Source organism: Rhinopithecus roxellana, chromosome 1 (assembly GCF_007565055.1).
Source record: "Rhinopithecus roxellana isolate Shanxi Qingling chromosome 1, ASM756505v1, whole genome shotgun sequence".
NCBI lineage: Eukaryota > Metazoa > Chordata > Mammalia > Primates > Cercopithecidae > Rhinopithecus > Rhinopithecus roxellana.
In genome coordinates, this window is record NC_044549.1 from 118,310,799 (window position 1) to 118,333,540 (window position 22,742).

A 22,742-nucleotide genomic window follows, 5' to 3' on the forward strand; every position below is an offset into this window, starting at 1 on the left:
TCAAGGCCCTCAATCAGAGAGATTCCTCTGATTCCAATCCTTCTCACCATACCTCCTGAAACAACATTCTCATTTTGTGGATGATGTTTTATTTTTGTGAAACTGACAAGCTAACCATATTATATTGGATGTGGAGAGAGGGTGATTATGAAATGTGATATAGTGACCATTAGAACAACACAAGTTTGAACTGTGTGGGTACACTTATATATCACCCATGAGACAGCAAGACTAATCCCTCCTCCTTAGCCTATTCTTTTGTTTTTTTAAATTATACTTTAAGTTCTAGGGTAACTGTGCACAACATGCATGTTTGTTACATATGCATACATGTGCCATGCTGGTTTGCTGCACCCAATAACTCGTCATTTACATTAGGTATTTCTCCTAATGCTATCCCTCCCCCATTCCCCCAACCCACAACAGGCCCCAGTGTGTGATGTTCCCTGCCCTGGGTCCAAGTGTTCTCATTGTTCAATTCCCACCTACGAGTGAGAACATGCGGTGTTTGGTTTTCTGTTCTTGCGATAGTTTGCTCAGAATGATGGTTTCCAGCTTCATCCATGTCTCTACAAAGGATATGAACGCATCCTTTTTTTATGCTCCTTAGCCTATTCTCAATGTGAAAAGGATGAAAACCTTCATGAAGATCCATTTTCCTGTAATGAATAGTAAATGTATTTTCTCTTCCTTACGATATTCTTTTTCTTTTCCTTTTTTTTTTTTTTTTTTTTTTTTGAGATGGAGTCTTGCACTGTCGCCCAGGTTGGAGTGCAGAATGATCTCGGCTCACTGCAAGCTCCACTTTTTTGAGATGGAGTCTTGCACTGTCGCCCAGGTTGGAGTGCAGAATGATCTCGGCTCACTGCAAGCTCCACCTTCAGGATTCACACCATTCTCCTGCCTCAGCCTCCCAAGTAGCTGGGACTACAGGCTTCCGCCATCACGCCTGGCTAATTTTTTGCATTTTTAGTAGAGACAGGGTTTCACCGTGTTAGCCAGGATGGTCCATCTCCTGACCTCGTGATCTGCCCGCCTCAGCATCCCACAGTGCTGGGATTACAGGCATGAGCCACCGTGCCTGGTTGACAGTATTTTTTTTTTTAGATGGAGTCTCACTCTGTCACCGAGGCTGGAATGCAGTGGCATGATCTCAGCTCACTGCAACCTCTGCCTCCTGGGTTCAAGGAATTCTCCTGTCTCAGCCTCCCAAGTAGCTGGGAATACAGAGGGATGCCATCACATCCGGCTAATTTTTGTATTTTCAGTTGAGACGGGGATTCACCATGTTGGCCAGGCTGGAATGCTTGACACTCTTTAGCTAAGGAATTGTCATTCCATCACTGTCATCATTCTAGCTCTAATACTGGAAGCACTGTGATTAAGGATGCAGCCGTTGTGGCTGGAAGTCTACTTTACATATCTGAAAGGGTAAGGCTTTTTCTTTGTATGCTTGCTCTGGGCCAGACTCCAAACAGCAGGGATGACGGTTATGTGAAGTTGTTTTTCACATAGTCGGGACTTGTGGACACCTGGTTTGCACATAAGTGACCCCCTCAAATTCTTGGAAAAATGGGGTAGTAAATTTTGGGAAATTACAAACTCTTGGAGCATCAAGATGAAGAATTTTGGCTGGGCGAGGTGACTCACACCTGTAATCCCAGCACTTTGGGAGGCTGAGGTGGGTGGATCACCTGAGGTCAGGAATTTGAGACCAGCCTGGCCAAAATGGTGAAACCCAGTCTCTACTAAAAATACAAAAATTAGCCAGGCATGGTGGCACACGCCTGTAATCCCAACTATTTGGGAGGCTGAGATAGGAGTCACTTGAACCCAGGAGGCAGAGGTTGCAGTGAACTGAGATCACGCCAGGCTGGGCAACAAGAGCAAGACATAGTTGCAAAAAAAAAAAAAAGAAGTTCAGACAAAAATGTGATGAAGGCTACCCCCAATTTAGGGAGACTGGGGTACCTTGAAGCAGAGACATAACATGTCTTGAAAAATAAAAGAAAAATTAGTCTTGTCCTGGGAGAAAAGCTCCAGGGCAAGAGGGAAGAAATATTCTATTCCCTGACCATATTTTTCTAGATCCCATATCCCAACTTCCTCAAAAGAGCAAGCTATCTTTTGAAAGGGGCCCAAGGAATATAATAGCCAGTGTAAGGTTGGGCCACTGATGTTTGCTGACAAGGGAAAACCTCTTCTTTGGGTTTAAGGACTATTGCAGTGAAAAGAGAGCTAAGAACACTACTATAATGACAGGAAAGTAACAGCCACAAACCAGGCCACCAAGAGCCAACAAGGCAACATTAACCACAGCAGTGTTGAGAAAGCTTCAGGAGCAAGAGTGGGAGGCTGATCTTGGTGCCAACAGGCAAAGAAAGGGAACTTGGGGCCTTGTAACCCAGTGCCTTCCTGGGAAGACAGGGGGTTCAAACAAATGCAATTGTCCCCAAGGATAGGGAGGTCTTGGGAAGGAAGGGCCACCCACTGTTAGGGGTTGAATTGTACCTCCTTTCCCCATTCACACGGGGAAGTCCTAAGACCCAACACCTCAGAATGTGGCCTTATTTGGAGATGGAGTGTTCATAGAAGTAACTGAGTTAAGATGACTTTATTAGAGTGAGCACTAATATGACTGATATACTTATAATAAGGAGACAGTTGGAGGCAGATGTGCACACAGGGAGAGCACTTGTGAAGATGAAGACAGAAAGATCAGGGTGATGCATCTACATGTGAAACATGAAAGATGGCCAGCAACCATGACAACATTTCCACCACAGCCATCAGAAGGAACCAACCCTAACACAACCTTGATCTCACACTTCTAGCCCCAGAATGTGAGATAACAGACTTCTGTTGTTTAAGCCATTCTACTTTATGGTTATGGCAGCCCCAGAAAATGAATACACCTGGAAAAGCCCTCAGAGCTCGAGGTATTAGAATGTTTTAGTTGCAATGTCGGGGGACCAAAGCAATGGTGGCTGTCATGATCACAATGAGATTATGCCCTTTAAATTGTGAGCCAGGTGCAGTGAGTGGCTCACTCCTGTAATCCCAGCACTTTGGGAGGCTGAGGCAGGCAGATCATGAGGTCAGGAAATTAAGACCATCTTGGCCAACATGGTAAAACCCCATCTCTACTAAAAATACAAAAAAAATAGCTGGGCGTGGTGGTGTATCCCTGTAATCCCAGCTACTCAGGAGGCTGAGGCAGGAGAATCACTTGAACCAGGGAGGCGGAGGTTGCAGTGAGCCGAGATTGTGCCACTGGACTCCAGCCTGGCAACAGAGCAAGACTCTGTCTCAAAAATAAATAAATAAATAAAAATAAAAAATTGTGTTCACTCCTCAGGCTGTGTTCTGATGAACAACTGGGATGGCCTCCCCACTGAACCCTATGAAATACTATATGCACAAGTATTCATTCACTGGACACTTAAAGACGACTACTACATGCCCAGCAACTTTTCTTTCTTTTTTTTTTTTGGAGACACAGTCTCGCTCTGTCGCCCAGGCTGGAGTGCAGCGGCCGGATCTCAGCTCACTGCAAGCTCCGCCTCCCGGATTTACACCATTCTTCTGCCTCAGCCTCCCGAATAGTTGGGACTACAGGTGCCCGCCACCTCGCCCGGCTAGTTTTTTGTATTTTTTAGTAGAGGGGGTTTCACAGGGTTAGCCAGGATGGTTTCCATCTCCTGACCTCGTGATCCGCCCGTCTCGGCCTCCCAAAGTGCTGGGATTACAGGCTTGAGCCACCGCGCCCGGCCGCAACTTTTAAGATTTAAAAAAACAGGACAAGGGCCAGGCGCGGTGGCTCACGCCTGTAATCTCAGCACTTTGGGAGGCCCAGACAGATGCATCGTCTGAGGTCAGGAGTTCAAGACCAGCCTGGCCAACGTCGTGAAACCCCGTCTCTACTAAAAATACAAAAAAACTTTAGCTGGGAGTGGCGGCAGGCACCTGTAATCCCAGCTACTTGGGAGGCTGAGACGCAAGAATCACTTGAACCCAGTAGGCGGAGGCTGCAGTGGGCCAAGATTGCGCCATTGCACTCCAGCCTGGGCAACAAGAGCGAAACTGTCTCAAAAAATAATTAAAAAAAAAAAAGATAAAATTTTCTTTAAAAACTCAGTCATGGCTGGGCACAGTAGCTCGCGCCTGTAATCCCAGCACTTTGGGAGGCCGAGATGGGTGGATCACGTGAGGTCAGGAGTTTGAGACCAGCCAGGCCAACATGGTGAAACCCCATCTCTACTAAAATTAAAAATTAGCTGGGCGTGGTGGCACATGCCTGTAATCCCAGCTACTCAGGAGGCTGAGGAAGGAGAATCGCTTGAACCCGGGAGGCAGAGGTTGCAGTGAGCCGAGGTCACGCCACTGCACTCCAGCCTGGGCAACACAGTGAGACTCCATCTCAAAAAACAAACAACAAAACCTAAAAACAACAAAAACTCAGTCACCTCCTTTGGTATATATATTTCAGTGAAAAGATTCATTGAACCTGATCTCCAGCATTGCTGCCCCGGCCCATCCTCCAGATGTAAGGTGGGGTCCAGAGGAGGATGTGCCTTAGCAGATGTCAGGAAACTGGGCACACAAGGTTTCATTTCTTTCAACAACACCTTATGGCTCCTGCATGAAATATTTAATTGAGAGCACTAAATGCTATAGAATTTCCCTTTCAACACTGGAAATCCTGCATAAGACAATCATGAAGGTCATTAAGGTTGCCTTTCCCTTTTTCTTGACTTTTCCTCAGAGGCGAGACTGCAGCGGTGATTCATGGGTCCCTTCAAGCTAGTTTTGTTACTGGAGTCCACTACAGCATTTGGAATTCTTGATTCTGAGAAGCATTTTCTCTAGTGTGTGCTTTAGAAATACAAAGGAGGATGGCTGTTGGGCATAAGCCTTTAGAAAAATCTATGAATAATTCCAGACGTATACGAAGGGAGACAGAATGGAACAATAACCCTAAATATATAAATTATGTAGCTACAGCCATCAGAAAATTGTGCCCACTCTTGTTTCACCTATACCTTCTAAGACTACAGAAGGTACACCTTTCACCTTCCCCACACTGGAGTATACAGAAGCCAGTGCCAGCTATGGTAATTATTTCATCCACAAATACTTTAGTGTTTCTAAAAGAGAAAGACATAAAAAAATTACCATAAAATTATAACCTAAAACTTTTAACAATGTTTAATATTACCTGTTATCTGTAATCCCAGTACTTTGGGAGGCGAGGCAGGTAGATCACCTGAGATCAGGAGTTCAAGATCCAGCCTGGCCTACGTGGTGAAACTCTATCTCTACTAAAAATACAAAAATCAGCTGGGTGTGGTGGCGCACGCCTGTAATCTCAGCCACTCAGGAGGCTGAGGCATGAGAATTGCTTGAACCCAGGAGGCAGAGGTTACCGTGAGCCGAGACTGCGCCACTGCACTTCAGCCTGGGGGACAGAGACTCGGTCTCAAAAAATAATAATTACCTGTTATCCAGTGTTCAGACTTCCCTGATTGCCACATAATTTTTTAAAAATTTGGTTTGAATGAGAATCCAAAAAAGGTCCACAAGTTGCATTTGGCTTATGTGTCTTGAGTTTCTTTTAAGCTATAGGTTTTCTTCCCGCTGCTCTGGTCTTGAAGTATATTTGCTTAATAAACAGGTTATCTTTCCAGTTGAGTCTGCCACAGTCTGGTTTGGCTTATCCTACTCCATGGTGTTCCGCAGGCCTCTGTATTTCCTAACACTTGCTTATTAGATTTAGATGCTTGATCTGATTCAGGTTTGAGTTTTTGGCAGAATAGTCTCACGGGTGGTGTTGGATCTTCCATCAGGACGCATGTCATCTTCGGTTATTTCTCTTCCTGTGATGTTAGTGGCCACTGAAAGTCATACCTGTATCTTATTGGAGATTTGCCAAATGATGATATTCTATTATTCTTTGTGTATGTTTGTGTGTGGAGAGGGAGTGAGGGAGAGGGAATGAAATTTCCCTCATTAAATATTTGGTAACCTAGGGTACAGCTCACACTACAAAGTCAGGTTCAATGCTTCTTTTCAGAATAATTAATTGGTTTATTAACATCCTTTAAAGATGACCAAAGTGTTTATTTTTAAAATACTATGAATGTATCAATTTTAAATTTATTTAATATGCTTCAATCTATTGTATTAATGTTCAAATTATCCTATCTTTGGCTACCTGCAGCTGTTTCAGGTTGGTTCTTGTGGCTCAGAAATAAGCTTTTTAATTGCTTCTGGGAAAAGAGCATAGAAACCTTTTCTAGAACTTTTGCTCATAGAACAGTGGTATCCATACTTTTCTGATTGGGAACTCTCTTCAGAAAATATTTTTATACATGAATTGCTTTACATATTTATAAACTTTATGTATTTATGCACATGAACTGTGATTAAATATGCTATGTATGTGATAAAACACCCCCAAATAGAAATTTTAAATGATGAAATAAACAATGTTTTAGAAATGGTAGCCACGTAGGAGATCACTGGATACAGCTCTCTCAACCAACACAAGACAGCGGGGACAGAAACTCAGCAATGGAAGAGGGCACCCCCTTGCCTGCCCCCGCAACTTTGCCTGGTGAGGAGCCAGGCATCATAGAAGGATCCGGTCTTTTGGCCTCTAGCACTGGGGCCTGGAGCACTCAGCCTGGTTTCCTGCCAAGTTTGGCATGAGCACAGCAGAGATTCCTAAAGTGTCCTGGCCCCAGACCAGGTCCTTTCAACATCCAACAATCTGGTGAGCAGGCCCAAGTCGGGTAATGATCATTCAGGAGAGGAGGCACACAGGCTGACCTCATAGGTGGGGAAACAGAATCATATACGTCTTCTCTCTGAGAAGCAAACACCTGAAGTTACAAAAGTGCAGCTTTTTAAAGAAGGGAGTCAGCTTTAATTTAGAATAATAAGGCAAATTTCTGAAAGTGCTTTTTCATCTATGTTAATAAACTAAGCTAAAGGACAAACATGTTTATGACTTAGGGACTAAAGGACCTGAGTGATCTGGTTGAGACAGACTCTCAAAGACTCAAGTAAAGATTTTGCTCCATCACAAGTGGCAGATATCCTCTGTTGTGTTTCTATGACTTTCAGTTTAAAACATGAGGAAAATTGTCAAATTGTTCTGATAATCCATTTAAATTGCAAAGTTTTGTTCTTGCCAGTAACTCTGAAATATGTTTCGAAAATTATGAAACATCAGAAAGGCTGGTGTGAGATGTAATGGTGATTTATGCAAGAAACCTGTCATTATCTCTCTAATGTACGCAAACATAAAAATCAACTCTGATGTTTCCAACAAAAAAGTCTTTTGTTCTTGAAAACAAAAAAAACAGCATTTGGTTTTCCAACTGGTGATCACAATTCCCTGCTTCTCTTTTCTAAATGTTTAAAAAGCAAATTTGAATAAAACAAAAATTTCTCTTCTGGCAATTTCTAAGTTTAAATATGCAAACTTTCATCATTTGAATTTGCAATTGTATTAAAGAAAGTTAAGAGCTGGAGGAAACTTAGAGTGGATAATCTTTAAGAGAAAATAGAAAAGTCTAAATGGTTCATCATCTGAAATTTTACCCTCAGGTAGTCTTTTACTTGAATCAAGCATTGTTGACCCTGTAAGAATGCAAATAGGCCCGGGAAGCAGAACATCTTGTTGATGATATTTTGTGTGAATCAGTAGTGTCTTCCCCCTGATTGGAAGGACACAGGCAGCAACACTTTGCAACTTTTGGGTGACAGCCTCTTCAACTGAAGGGAAATCATCTCAACTACTGATTTTCTTTCTATGCTAGCATTTAAGCCCTGTTTTTGTGATGCCAAGTACCTTTTACTAAGTACAAAATTTGAGCCAGGGGCTGTGTCATGTGCCAATAGTCACAGCTACTCAGGAGGCTGAGGTTGGAGGATCCCTTGAGCCCAGGAGTTCAAGTCCAGCCTAGGCAACATACCAAGACTCTGCCTGTCTCTAAAAAAAAAAAGAATAAATATATAAAAATGGACACATTTTAGGATCTATATTAGAGATCTATTCCAAAAGTTTAGTTCTCAAAATTGGAAACAAAAGGCCCAAGCTGAAACCTAAAGCCCCTTTATGTTATCACAGTCATCCTCATCTGAAAGGAAGGCCAAACAGATCTTCAATCATGTGACACTGATCCATTACTGCTACTGTTTTAGGTATACAATACCTCAGAATTCTAAATGATTGTTCTGCAAACACTCAGCATCACCAATGTATCCAAGAAAGGAGACATAGGAATTACATTATTACGGAAAATCCCCCAATTCATTTGATTTCCAACTGGATGGGGTTCTTAGAGGCTCCCGTGTTGTTAACAGCGCCATGCTCCCTCTATTATACAAACAAGTAAAAATGGTTCCAAACTATAAAATACTTGTAGGGAGTCCAGCAAGAATTTACCTTTCCTGTGATGACTGCTTCTGTGATTTTTTTTCGAATATAAAGTATCAAACATTTTAAAAAGAGGTTTTTGTGCGTGTACTTCTCCTCTGCTCATCAGAATGTGCCGGGTTTTCCCCTTGGCTGATCCAGTCCCATGTATTTTCACCACAAAAAGCAACTTGCTGTGGAAAGTTGGCACAGTACTAGGATTTCAGTCTCTTGGGAGCAAGCTTACCAGTTAATAAATACATTTTATTGAGCATTTGCTTTATGCCCAGTACTGTGTTAAGTAAAACAGGGAACACCAAGACTTACAAGTACGCAGGTGGTCATTTCATTCAAAGAACTTCTGATGTGGTAGAGAAAGATGAGTTCCACGAAAAAGGACACAACAATCAAACGTCAGTTGGACCATGTGGATCTGGATGAGTGTCTGGGGATACTTTGGAAAGAAGACGGATTTGTGCTGGCTTTTTAAAATTTGTATTTTATGTTTTGAGTATATAATATATTCACATGGTTCCAAATTCCAAGATCTTCCTTCCTTTCTGTCCTTCAACTCCAACTTCTGTCCTCAAAGGCAATCAGTGTTACTGCTTTCTTCTGTATTTTTAGAGATATTTTATGCATATATAAATAAATGTGAATACATATAACCTACCCCTTTAGAGTTACAAATGGTAGTTATTCTGTGTCTTTAAACATAGGAAAGAAATTAGCGACCTCTCCGAGACTTATTTTATAACGTCTTCCTATTAATGAAGACAACGACCCTATTTTCAAATACCATTGCCTTAGGAGTTAGGATTTCTACATATGAACATTGATAGACATACCTTTTTTTTTCTTTTTTTTTGAGAAAGGGTCCCACTCTGTCACCTAGGCTGCAGTGCAGTGGTGCAAAAAAAAGGTATGTCTATCAATATCTACTACATTAGAAATTAAAACAAATTTTAAAAATATCAACTCATAATAAATCCATTACATGTTGACATAAGTTATTTTTTTATTTTTTTATTTTTTGAGACAGAGTCTCACTCTGTTGCCCAGGATGGAGTGCAGTGGCATGATCTCAGCTCACTGCAAGCTCGGCCTCCCGGGTTCATGCCATTCTTCTGCCTCAGCCTCCCGAGTAGCTGGGACTACAGGTACCCACCACCACACTCAGCTAATTTTTTTGTATTTTTAGTAGAGACGGGGTTTCACCATATTAGCCAGGATGGTCTCGATCTCCTGATCTCCTGATCCTCCCACCTCAGCCTCCCAAAGTGCTGGGATTACAGGTGTGAGCCACTGTGCCCAGCCATAAGTAGCATTTTTTTAAATAAAAAATAACTATTTAAAAAATTAGTGAGAGGGCCAGGCACGTGGCTCAAACCTGTAATCCCAGCACTTTGGAAGGCTGAGGCAGGTGGATCACGAGGTCAGAGATCAAGACCATCCTGGCCAACATAGTGAAACCTTGCCTCTACTAAAAACACAAAAATTAGCTGGGTATGGTGGCGCATGCCTGTAGTCCCAGCTACTCCAGAGGCTAAAGCAGAATCACTTGAACCTGGGAGGCAGAGGTTGCAGTGAGCCGAGACTGTGCCATTGCACTCCAGCCTGGCGACAGTGAGACTCCATCTCAAAAAAAAAAAAAAAAAATACAAATCAAAATAAAATAAAATAAAATAAAACGGCTATGTGCCAAAGATGATAAGGATCATTTGTATATTTAATTGATATTTGTCCCCAAGCCTTAAAGAATGTATGAATACTAGATGTTAAAAATCTTTATTACGACAGACTGCTCTGAAAACCAACCTACTAAATGACACTTAGAATTGCCTTAGCAATAAATGAAACAGTCCCCTGTGGACACATTTCTTGAATGGCAACACAGTTTCCACTGTTTTCCTGGATGAAAACAGTCATTAAGAGCCCTTTCAGGGCAGAACATGGTTTTCCCTCATGCCCAAGCTACTGGATTAATTTAATCGAATTAAGTAGCAGAAACTCACTATTGTGCATAAATGATACTGCTGCTAGCCAGAATTTGGGAGTGACTGCATTGCTAGAAAAGTTCTAGCTTCATTTAATGTACAAACTATATAAAACCTAGTTAAGAAACAAAAAAGTCAGTTTTTTTTTGTTTGTTTGCTTTTTTGAGACAGACTCTTGATCTGTCACCCAGGCTGGAGTGCAGTGGCATAATCTCAGCTCATTGCAAGCTCTGTTGCCCGGGTTCACACCACTCTCCTGCCTCAGCCTCCCTAGTAGCTGGGACTACAGGTGCCCACCACCACACTTGGCTAATTTTTTGTATTTTTAGTAGAGATGGGGTTTCACTAGCGTTAGCCAGGATGGTCTTGATCTCCTGACCTCGTGATCCACCCGCCTTGGCCTCCAAAAGTCAGCAGGCTTTGATTGTGCATTGGCTCTTGAGATTAACTGCATGTTTTCCTAGTGAGAAAAAATAAAATAAAATATATTGAAAGCCAGAGTAAAATCTCTCCTTGCCCACACTCCACGAGTTATTTTTAATTCCTTCTGTTTCCACTCAATCACGGTTAATTTCATCCCATTAGTTTAGTGCAGAAGTCATGTGACTAATAGGTATAGAACTAGAATTAACCTTTTTTCCATCAATAATTAACCCTGAAACAAAGGGGTAAATGCTTTAATGAAGAAAGTAAAAGGAAAAAAAAGTTTAAACAGTTTTCTTTGGGGAGATATGTCTTAATTTGGGCTTGAAGACTTGCAGTTGATTTGGGGACAGGGAAGAATGAAACAGAAAGAGGAAAAGCCAGTCCCGGATATGTGTCAGAGAGGTAGTTACTCCTAATGGGCAGTGGTGGTTCACTTTCTCTGGGGGCCCCATGAGGAAATATGTAAAAAGCTCTCAAAAGCCGCTCCTGGTGGCTCACACCTGTAATCCCAGCACTTTGGGAGGCCGAGGCAGGCAGATCACGAGGTCAAGAAATGGAGACCACCCTGGCCAACATGGTGAAACCCCGTCTCTACTAAAAATGCAAAAATTAGCTGGGCATTGTGTGCACACAGAGGAAAGCCCATGTGAAGATACAGCGAGAAGGCAGTCGCTGCAAGCTGAGGAGAGAAGCCTTACCTGAAACAAACCCCACCTTGGTCAACAGGCCTTCGATTTTCAGTATTTTATGAGTCCTGATCACACAAACAGCAAGTCATTGCTTGAGGAAATCCATGCTCAAATTTGCCCTTATAATACCACTTAACTAGCAATTAACTCCACAATTATGGAGAATGTGAGTCCAAGATCTTACATTTTCCACAACTGTGATGAATACATTTGTTGTTTAAGCCACCCAGTCAGCAATATTTTGTTACAGCAGCCTAAGCCAGCTAACATACTACCTAAATGAGTTCTGAAAACCACTCAGGCCTTATCCACATTGGTTCTATTCCCGTCAGAGAGACATCTCCTCTTCTACAGATGGCCAAGGAATTCCAAATCCTCCACTTTAGGGAGACCTGAACAAAGGTTTTGTTCATATCCAGGTGCCGCTTCAAGGCATGATTCTGCCTTTTAAAATTAATCTCCCTGAGGCAGAAACAATTGGCAGAAATGATTACCCTTTCTTGACTCCATAATCTACCCTGGGACCAATTCAATGACCTGGGAGCTCCTTCTCAGGTCTTTACTAACCTGTTAAGGAGAAGACTACGTGGAATATATCTCACAGGAATTTCACAATTGTTTAATTTGTTTTAATATATTATCTTTCTGGGATAGATATTGGTGAACTTGTGTAATTTTCATAGACAAGAGTTATAATTTTCAAATCTCACGTTTTCCACGAGAGGAAAAATAGTTAGGTAGGAAGTGTTATGGGGAGAATTTGAGCATGGATTTCCTCAAGCAACAACTTGCTATTTGTGGGATCCTCAATATCTATGGGCTGTATGTCTCAATATCTTCTTATATAACATGGAATAATACAGTGCGATGATTAAATGAGATGGTGTATGTCAGCTGCTCATTATGATGTCTGGTATATACAAATGTTGGATTTTTATATCATCATCATATTCCTCATAACCACCACCACAACTATTAGGTAGCTGGCATTTGCTCTAATATTCCCAATCATTAGGGTTATTTATTTATTTATTTATTTTTTGGAGATAGAATCTTGCTCTGTCACCCAGGCTGGAATGCAGTGGCACCATCTCGGCTCACTGCAACCTTCGCCTCCTGGGTTCAAGCAATTCTCCTGCTTCAGCCTCCCAAGTAGCTGAGATTACATGTGCCTGCCACCACACTCAGCTAATTTTTTTTTTTTGTATTTTTAGTCGAGATGGGGGTCTGCCCATGTTGGCCAGGCTGGTCTCAAACTCCTGACTTCAAGTGATCTGCCTGCCTTGCCCTCTCAAAGTGCTGGGATTACAGGTGTGAGCCACCACACTTCACCAGGTCCATGAGAAGTTCTAGAAATAAGTGCCAGCCGGGAATGCCCATGAGAAGTTCTAGAAATAAGTGCCAGCCGGGCAGGAATAATGGTTTCTCTTTGCTATGGGGCCCTCTCCCTTTTGCACTTCAAGTCCTCTCTGAGGTCCCAAGGTAATACAGGGCAAAGACCAGTCTTCAGTGCAGAATCTTAAGTGCAGCCAACGCCATAGCTTCAGTCCTTCCTGGCCGTGTCCACAACCCTTAACAGTTAGTCCCCTCTAGTCCTCATGCAGCTGTGCATTCTTTTTTACACAGTGAGTTATTGCAGAAGATAGAATAAGCAGCCTGCCTGTGTGGTATTCAACTCCCATTTTGGAGATGTTCATCCTCAGTTGCCTCTTCTATTGAACTTGTCTCCTTATCGGCAGATTGTAACAAAGAGAGCACATTCGAGTTTAAAAAACCTCCATATACGTCCGGGTGCGGTGGCTCACGCCTGTAACCCCACTTCGGCAGGCCGAGGCAAGCGGATCATGAGGTCAGGAGACCATCCTGGCCAACATGGTAAAACCCTGTCTCTACTAAAACTACACAAACTAGCTGGGCGTGGTGGCGCAGCTGGTGTAATCCCAGCTACTCAGGAGGCTGAGGCCAGAGAATAGTTTGAACCAGGGAGTTGAGAAGTTGCAGTCAGCCAAGATCACGCCATTGCACTCCAGCCTGGCAATAGCGGAAGACTGTCTTAAAAAAAAAAAAAAGAAAAAAAAGAAAAAAGAAAAGAAAAGGCCTTGATAGGCGTTTTGATGCTCACAACATTTTTCTCACCTGGATATAACTTCCCATATGCCCTATGCCAAACATCAGGACTCACAAAATCCTGAAAATCAAAGACCTAGCTAAATACATCCTTATTACAAATGCTGCCCAAGGTAGAGGAAAGGCAGAGGAAATCAGAGTTTTAAGGGTACTGTACCTTTTAACTGTAGTCACAGAAAAAGATACCAGCCCAGAGAACTATGAAGTCTGTGTCCGGAATTGGTGAGTTCTTGGTCTCGCTGACTTCAAGAATGAAGCCATGGATCCTCGCGGTGAGTGTTACAGTTCTTAAAGATGATGTGTCTGGAGTTTCTTCCTCCTGGTGGGTTGGTGGTCTCGCTGACTTAAGGAGTGAAGCTACAGACCTTGGCAGTGAGTGTTACAGTTCATAAAAGTGGCATGTCCGGAGTTGTTCGTCCCTCCCTGTGGGTTCGTGGTCTCACGGGCTTTAAGAGTAAAGCTGCAGACCTTCGCCGGGCCCTGTGGACCCAAAAAGTGAACAGCAGCAAGATTTATTGTGAAGACTGAAAGAAGGAAGCTCCAACTTGCAGGAAAATGACACAACTCCGTTGCCGCTGGGGGAGCAGGCAGCCTGCTTTTCTTCCCCTATCTGACCACACCCACATCCTGCTAATTGGTCCATTTTACAGAGAGCTGATTGATCCGTTTTGACAGGGAGCTGATTGGTGCCGTTTATAAACCTTTAGCTAGACACAGAGTGCTGATTGGTGTGTTTACAATCCTTTAGCTAGACATAAAAGTTTTCCAAGTCCCCACCGGTCCCAGAAGTCCAGCCAGCTTTACCTCTCCTTGGCACTCCCTGGGGCACTTTGCGGCATCTAGCCTGAGGGAGCTCATCCCAGACCAAGAGGAAAAGAGGGAAAGCGAGAAAGAGAGAGAGAACCGCCATCGTGGCGAACGACCCGGCCAAGAGGGAAGGGCAGTCCACGCACGGGATCCAGCCCCTGATCAAGGCGCCGGCTGCCCCAAATGTGGGGCCCTCCGAGTCCGCGCACTCCGGGAACTCCCGCTGGCCCGCGCACATCCCCAGTTCCCGCCCGCGCCTCTCCCTCCACGCCTCCCTGCGAGCAGAGGGAGTCGGCTCCACCCTCGGCGAGCCCCAGAGAGGGGCCCCTATAGCGCAGAGGTGAGATGAAGAGCTCCTCGAGTGCGGCCAGAGTGGACACTGAGGCCGAGGAGGCGCTGAGAGCGAGCGAGGGCTGCTAGCACGTTGTCACTTCTCATATCTATCCTCCTCTGGCCTTTAAGCAAGATTCAACATAGCTTATTCCTATTGCATTACCTAGCTGCCTTTTAAACCTCACAACAGTCTAGAACAGCTGCATTATACAGGAGCTCAGTGAGACGAGTAATATTTGTATAAGAATGTATATGAATATTACACAGTGCTGGGTTCCAACAGAGCTCATCTGTGATGAAGAAGTCACCCTTTTAAGAGTTTCTAATGTTCCCAAAGCAAGGAACAGAAAAACGGAAAGGCACATGCTTTAATCAAATGCCAAAGAGGTGGAGAAATACATGCTTCACAGTGGTTTTATTTTTGATAGGGAAAAATACGATAGTGATGGGGAAAAAATACGATAGGAAGATAAGGAGAGTGTCACTAGGTTAGCATAGGATTTTGAAGAGCTAAAGTGAAAGAAGACCTTCCAAAGTGGGGATCCCACTTGTCAACCTTGATTCCTCTGATATGTGGTGTGATGAACACAATAAATTATACACTGAATTTCAACCCTCTTCTAGCAGGTTTTCCCTACTGCAGAGACTACAAAGTTAAAATGACTTTTCCCAGCCTCACTTGAAGCTAGGTTCAGGAAGTGATTTAGATTCTCCTGATCCTTCACATTTATGCAAGCCTTGAATTTGCAACTGAGGTACATAGGGTGACAGACAGGTCACATGACATCCAATTTCCTGATGTCTGTGACTTTGAGCCAGCAGCTGTGACACCACTTCTAGTTTCAACAGGCAGTATCCTCACTATGACAGGGCCGCAGCTTTCTGGGTAGCACAGTTATGTGGGGTGGCTTTGGGAGTACTTTCTGGAAACACAACTTAGAATCCATTTCTCCATGATTCCATAGCTATTTAATACACGTGGCAATTCTCTTTTACTAAGCTAGCCAGTGATTCCTGGTCTCTGCCAAAGATTGCTGCCAATACCGTGGTGTTATGGGATATTTGGGGTATTGATTTTCTGGCCAGAAACCTCTGTGGCTGGTGGCACCTTGGCCTGAGTTCTTGTCCTGCTTCCAGGAAGAATGAGGTATGCAGACAAGTGAAGGGTGAAGAAGATGAAGAGGAGTTTTATTTAGTGTTGGAGACCCACAGTGGGTAGCTCCTCTCTGTAGGCAGGTCATCCTGTTGAATGTTTGGCTCTCAGCAGAGAGGAGGCACTGGAGAAGGTGGCTCCTCTTGGCAGGCCGGTCATCTCTGCAGCTCTCAGCAGAGAGGGTAACTCCTTTCTGCAGCTGGTTGTTGTGTCTGTCTCTCTGCCCTCTTCACCTTTTGGCCGTCCTCTGCCCTGCTCTGGCTGAGCCTAGGGCTTTTACAGACCTCGGAGGGGAGGAAGTGCATGCTAATTGGTCTAGGGGCAGCCATGGGTGGGTCCGGAAGAGGCACTCCAAGTCTCCACTCTAATCCACAGGACTGGCAGCCCAAGCCCCCAGCCTTCAGGCCCTCCCTGGCCTGAACATGGGGCCTTACCGGGGACCTGCCCCCTTCTGCCCAGGAATCAATCTGCCTCCCACTGCCATTCATGGCCCCAACCCCACTCTGAGATCAGAGTACGTGCTGGGACCACAGAGGCACCAGGCAGTGGGAGCCTGGTGCCTGCAGGCTGCAAAGATGCCCAGGTCCTGCACCTGGGAGGGTGGCTGCTCCTGCGAACTTGGAAGGGGTAGGGTTCCTGCTTGTCTCTGGCTCCTGCCTGCTCTGTGGAGCAGGAGGCCCAGCTCTGTAGCCACAGGTCGGGCAGTTGCTGCTGCACCTGGGCAGGCAGATCCTGCCTACTCCTAGCCCCCTCCAAGAGCACAGGGAGGCTCAGATACACAACTGCAGTTTGGGTGGCTGTAGCCCCACTCAGGAGGGCAGGGCTCCCACCAGCTCCATGGAGTGTGCAGTCCCAGCCATGCTTCCCTGCTGTAGCCAGCATCACTGGGATGGCAGAAGGTCCTGGTTGCTACAGGAGGAATGGGATAGACCCCTTGCTGACTTCATCGCAAGGGTACGTGCTCAACTTCTCAATTTGCTTAACTCTTTCCCAACTGGGAAGAGCTCTGTGCCACTCCACAAGGGCTGCTAGGATAAAGGAAAATATAACAGGAGGGTGGTAAGTGACCATTCATTGTTTGTTTCAAGAATACCCAAGTCAGTTTTGGAATAAAAGATTGAACTCTTTAATTCTTAAAGATTGAACTCTTTAATGAACTGTTCCCCCACTTTCTCTTGTCCAGCCACACTGGCCTTTTCTTTTTCAGATTCGCTGTACCCCTCCCTGACGCAGAACCTCAGCCTAGAATAGTCTTTAACTGGCCCCTCCTATTTTCTTAAATCGACCTTCCCATTGAACCTCAGACCTCGGGATGCCTGTATTATGTGCTCTCTGGACAAGTTCTACTGTCTTCATAACATGAATCACAGCCAGAATTAAATAACGACTTATATTTAAGTTGAAAATAGATGTCTGTCCTGCCAGACAGGAACGTCCATGAGGTCAGAGACCTTGCCTTGCACACTAGTATATCCCCAGTGTCTAACAATGCTTCACACATGGTTGGTGCTCAGTAAGTATACTTTGAGTGAATGCACTCCGTCTCCCTGCTCCAACGTTGCGGCATCTCTAACTGAACATCTGCTCCCATGTTTGCTGCAGCAAGGGAAGACAGCTGCAAAAATTGGGCACTGGCTCTTAAATGCTTCTGCCTAGGAGTGTCACACCTCAATTCCACATTTTGATGGCCAAACATCTTGATGGCCAAAGCAAGTCACAAGGCCACCTAAATTCAAAAAGATAATCCAGGGAGAGGAGGAGAATGGCAGGTACTGGTGTGTAACGGTAATGTCTATCGCAGCCTCCTACCCAAGAAACTGACCTAAACATTAAGGTTGGGATAGGACGAAGGGTTGATTGTTCTGTAACTGGTGACTTGAGTTTTACCTCCTAAAATAAGTGCATTGCATTCTTTGCTCTAAGGAATATTTTTTCCATTTCACTCTCACTGTCATATTGTCATGTTCTTTACTGGCTAATATGCATTCTTTTTTTTCTTTCTTCTTTTTTTTTTTTTTGAGACAGAGTTGTGCTCTTGTTACCAGGCTGGAGTGTGATGGTGCGATCTCGGCTCACTGCAACCTCCACCTCCCGGGTTCAAGCAATTCTCCTGCCTCAGCCTCCCGAGTAGCTGGGATTACCGGCGTGTGCCACCATGCCCAGCTAATTTTGCATTTTTAGTAGAGATGGGGTTTCACCATATTGGTCAGGCTGATTTCAAACTCCCGCCCACCTGGGCCTCCCAAAGTGCTGGGATTACAGGCGTGAGCCACCGCACCTGGCCGAATGTGCATTCTTATTTTGGCAGTCCTAAGCTCAGGCCTTTACCAGAAATGTCCCTGTGACAATGAACTTTAGGTCAATAACAGAATCTGCTTACCTGGGCAGGCTCTTCGAGTATTCATTTCCTTCACAGGACAAGCAGATTTAGTCCCCTTGTTACATGTGAACCATGGATGTTTTGCTGTTGCTCTCCCTCATTTGCCTTGAAATACAGTTGCTCTTGGTTCTTTGCAGAAAGGGCCTGCCTCAGCATCAGTCACACATTTATGAACATCTGTGACCTATAATGACAGTACCGGGTATTAACAGGTGCAAAGAAATACAACTCATGGCTATTGTCCTTAAGGAACTAACTGCCCAGCTGAGGAAACAAGATGTTAATATCTTAAACATTACTTAAATTCATGGCCATGTATGTTTAAATACAGGTCAGTCAATACAAGAATTTCAGAGGTGAGAAAGCTCCACACAGCTATTTACAGAGTCAAAGTCTATGGAGATGTGGGAGGTGAGCTGGCGTGGGGGTGGTAGGACTCAGGTTTTGGAGGCTGGATGGCCCTCCCGAGCCTGGGCTTCTTCCGGGAGAGCCTGGGAGAAGATCAGGGAGGAACAAGAGCACAACACAGACAGTGGAGCGAGAGCACCTACCATCAGCAGCTGGGTGGAGGATGCCGTAGAGCAGCAGGGTAGAAATGCTGAGAGCAGAGCACTTCACCCAACAGTGGCCTTCCCTTTGTCTTTGTCAGGTTATCTCAGTTCTGACCTCAGGCTTTCCCCAGCTCATGATGTAACCAGGCAGCTTAAATTCAAAATTCATTTTAAAACTTTTTTTTGTTTTTTTGAGACAAAGTCTTGCTCTGTTGCCAGGGTGGAGTGCAGTGGCACGATCTTGGCTCACTATAACCTCCGCCTCCCAGGTTCAAGCCTCCCCAGTTTAAGCAGTTCTCCTGCCTCAGCCTCCTGAGTAGCTGGAATTACAGGTGGGTACCACCATGCCCAGCTAATTTTTGTATTTTTAGTAGAGACAGGGTTTTGCCATGTTGGCCAGGCTGGTCTCAAACTCCTGACCTCAAGGGATCCACCCACCTCGGCCTCCCAAAGTGCTGGGATTACAGGTGTGAACCACCGCACCCAGCCTGTATTTTGTTTTTAATTCCACAGGTATTTCAAAAAATCTCTGAGGAGGCTTAGAAGCTGCAGCTATGGCACCAGGAAGCAAGAATCATGCAGAATCCATTCTGAAGACATGGCCTTGGCTGTGGCAATTATATTAGGCTTCAAAGGCAGCAGGGGCCAAGGTTCTAGCAGAGAGCCCAGCCTGCCGCATCAATGGGGTTAATGGTGCAGAATGTGGTGTCTGCACTCAGTGGTAACATGGAGAAAATAGAGATTAGAATTATTTGTGTCTCCTTTTGCCCAGTTTTGATTAAAAAGAAATAACTAAGACAAAACATCCATAAAGATGATGTGCTATGAAAGGCTTGAGTTGAAGCAAGTTTCTGGGAGTGCTAGTAACTGTTTTCTTATTCTAGTTCATATTAAGAGAAAACTTTCAGCTTCCCTAAATGCTTTTAATGTATTTAAGCATCTTCAATATAATTTGTAATTTCTAGACTTGAAATAATTTGCTTGAATTTAGGATTTTTTTTTTTTTTTAGGAAATTGTTAATTCACAAAATGCCTGTTATCCTTTACTTAAGTTGTCAATGACATAGCTAGTACATATTTTCCATGTTTTCATTTTTCTCCAGAAGGCTGTAAAAAGCGAGAACAGCTTTTAGTTCTTTGAGATTGACATTGTGATTTCTCATCTCCTTTTCCCAAAAGACTTAATAAGAAAAAAAATTAATTTAAATTGTTTCTGTCAGATTCAGAAAACTGTAAACATAGTAAGTAAGAGTTTTGTTCAGGAAACGCATCTCTTTTACCTTTTGTCTGCTGTGTACCTCTGAATTTCCAAATAACATGCTTATCCTGTTATTTCAGGTTTAGGTATTACCTGTTGTCTTCTTTGTAGGGGAAATGAGGATTTATTTCTGCTACATGTTTGCAAATTTCCCCCTCCCTCAGCATTCCAATGTGGTTATTCCTGAGTTTTAACATATAGTGCTTATATTATTATGGCTATGTAAAAGTTGTTCACAGCTTAACCACAAAATATACCAAAAATGTGTAAGTTCACTCATTCAATGTGTACAATTCAATGACTTTAAATATATTCAGAGTTGTGCAGCCATCACCACAATCAATTTTAGGACAATTTCACATTTCTGTGTCTGGCTTCTTTTGCTTAGCATATTTTCAAGGTTTATTCATATTTAGTCATGTATCAATACTTCATTACTTTTTTATGCCTGAATAATATTATTACTGGATCTTTGGAGTGTCTATTTTCTTCCTGGAAACTCTGTGGCTGGTAGCACCTTTGCCTGAGTTCCGTGGCTGGTAGCACCTTTGCCTGAGTTCGGGAAGAATGAGGTACATAGACAAATGAAGGGTGAAGAAGATGAAGAGGAGCTTTATTTAGTGTTAGAACAGCTCAGAGGAGACACACAGTGGGTAGCTCCCCTCTGCAGGCAGGCAGGTCATCCCCTCAGTGTTCAGCACTCAGAAGAGAGGAGGCCCCGGAGAGAGTAGTTCCTCTCTGCAGGCAGGTCATTTGGTGGTCTCTGCAGATCTCTGAAGTTCTCAGCAGAGAAGGTGGTTCCTCTCTCCAGCTGGCTGTTCCCTCATCTACTCAACTCTGGCTGAGCCCAGGACTTTTATGGGCCTCAGAGGGGTTATTGTTGGAGGATTAGGTAGATTCCAAACCGCACCAACAACTGGGCATGGTGGCTTATGCCTGTAATCCCAGCACTTTGGGAGGCCAAGGTGAGTGGATCACTTGAGGTCAGGAGTTCAAGACCAGCCTGGCCAACATGGTGAAATTCCGTCTCTACTAAAAACATAAAAATTAGCCGTGTGTGGTGGCAGATGCCTGTAATCCCAGCTACTTGTGAGGCTGAGGCAGGAGAATCACTTGAACCCAGGAGGCAGAGGCTGCAGTGAGCCAGGATCGCACCACTGCACTCCAGCCTAGGCAACAGAGCTAGACTCCATCTCAATAAATAAACAAATAAATAAATAAACAAATACAACAGCAACAAAAACCCACTTCACCATCAACATTTTCATTTTGCCCAGAAACTGCTATCTAGAAGTTCTTCTGTTCTCTGAATGTTCTCTTGACTTGTGAACCATACGTCATCTCACAACACTCTAAGTATAATAGTGATTTGTAAAAGTCCCTTCTTCTCCCCACATTGTCTTTATTTTCTAAGTTTTGTTCTTCTTACTGTTTCTGCACCTCGTTTTTATGTCAGAATTTTTCCTCAAATATCCTGAGATCCGTGGTGCTCCATGCATATGTAGATTATGCATTATACTGGAATGTCTGTACATAAGTAGGGCCTGTCAATCGGTGGATTTCTTTGTAATGTGCTTGGGCAGGGACAGATTCATTTAGCTGAAGGACTTTCAACATTCATTATCTAGGTCTTTTCTCTGAGACTGGCCAGTTTCTTCAGATAGTTGTCATCCACTCTACCTCTGTCATGTGGCAAAGTGGGTAGTTACACTTGGTTGCCAGGGTGTTCTTGGAGGAACAGAAGAGGGAATAGGGAGGGTTTCATGGCTCAGTTACAGACTTTACTTAAGCTCCTTTCAGATAAGGTACTAAAATATGACCAGTGTCTGAGTCTAGATCTTCTATGTTTCTATGTGTCGTGAAAATAGACATTCTTTTGCCAGATGGGGAAGCGGTAGCCTCCTGGCTGCCCGAAGTGAGAAATAGCATTTAACAATTTAACCTCTTACAAATGTTTCACGAATCATCCTGTGTGCAGCCCCTACTCACCCCTTTCTTTCCTTCGGAGTTACCTTGTGCTGTCAATTACTGAGACTTTTGGGATTCTGACATTTAAAAAATTTGTTCTCCCAATCCATACAGGCACTTACCTTTAAAGTCATTTAAACTCATCCTCTTGCTCTCTAGTTTTCAAAGTTGTGTGACATCTATCTAGTTCTCCTTATCCTTGCAGATTTGTGATTTTTTAAAAAAAAATCTCCTGTTGATTAAATGCGGTTTCAAGAGAAGTGGAGGTAAACACATATTTACCTCTGCCATTGTTTTAGTAGAACTTCCACATCATTCTTTTAATAAATTCCCTTTCTGCTTAAATTAACTAAAAATAGTAGAGTTAACTAAAGTACTACGAAGATATCTACAATAATGCCTTTTTAAGACAAGAGTTATGAATGAGGCTGAACTAAGCTCATCAGACGTAGACCTCAAGATACTGCATGCCACCGGAATGCCTTAGAACTGAGTGACTGAAGCTTTTTTTTTTTCCGATTACCTAGGATTTTTATTTTATGCTTATTAAAAATATATTTAGTAGTTAGGCATGGATTTTCTAAAATCATGTCACATTTGTGGATACATAAGAAGGAAGATAAAAGTA

The 22,742-nt window shown here is 43.7% G+C and overlaps 1 protein-coding gene across 1 annotated transcript in view; it reads right to left on the bottom strand.

The window, feature by feature from the left end:
• Positions 1-14,219, bottom strand: part of SAMD7 (sterile alpha motif domain containing 7) — a 59,105-nt gene extending 44,886 nt beyond the window's left edge. The window contains exon 1 of the mRNA XM_030929593.1: positions 13,822-14,219. The gene's annotated coding sequence lies outside the window, so the exon portion shown is untranslated. The remainder of the gene's footprint in view (positions 1-13,821) is intronic.
• Positions 14,220-22,742: the final 8,523 nt, after the last annotated feature.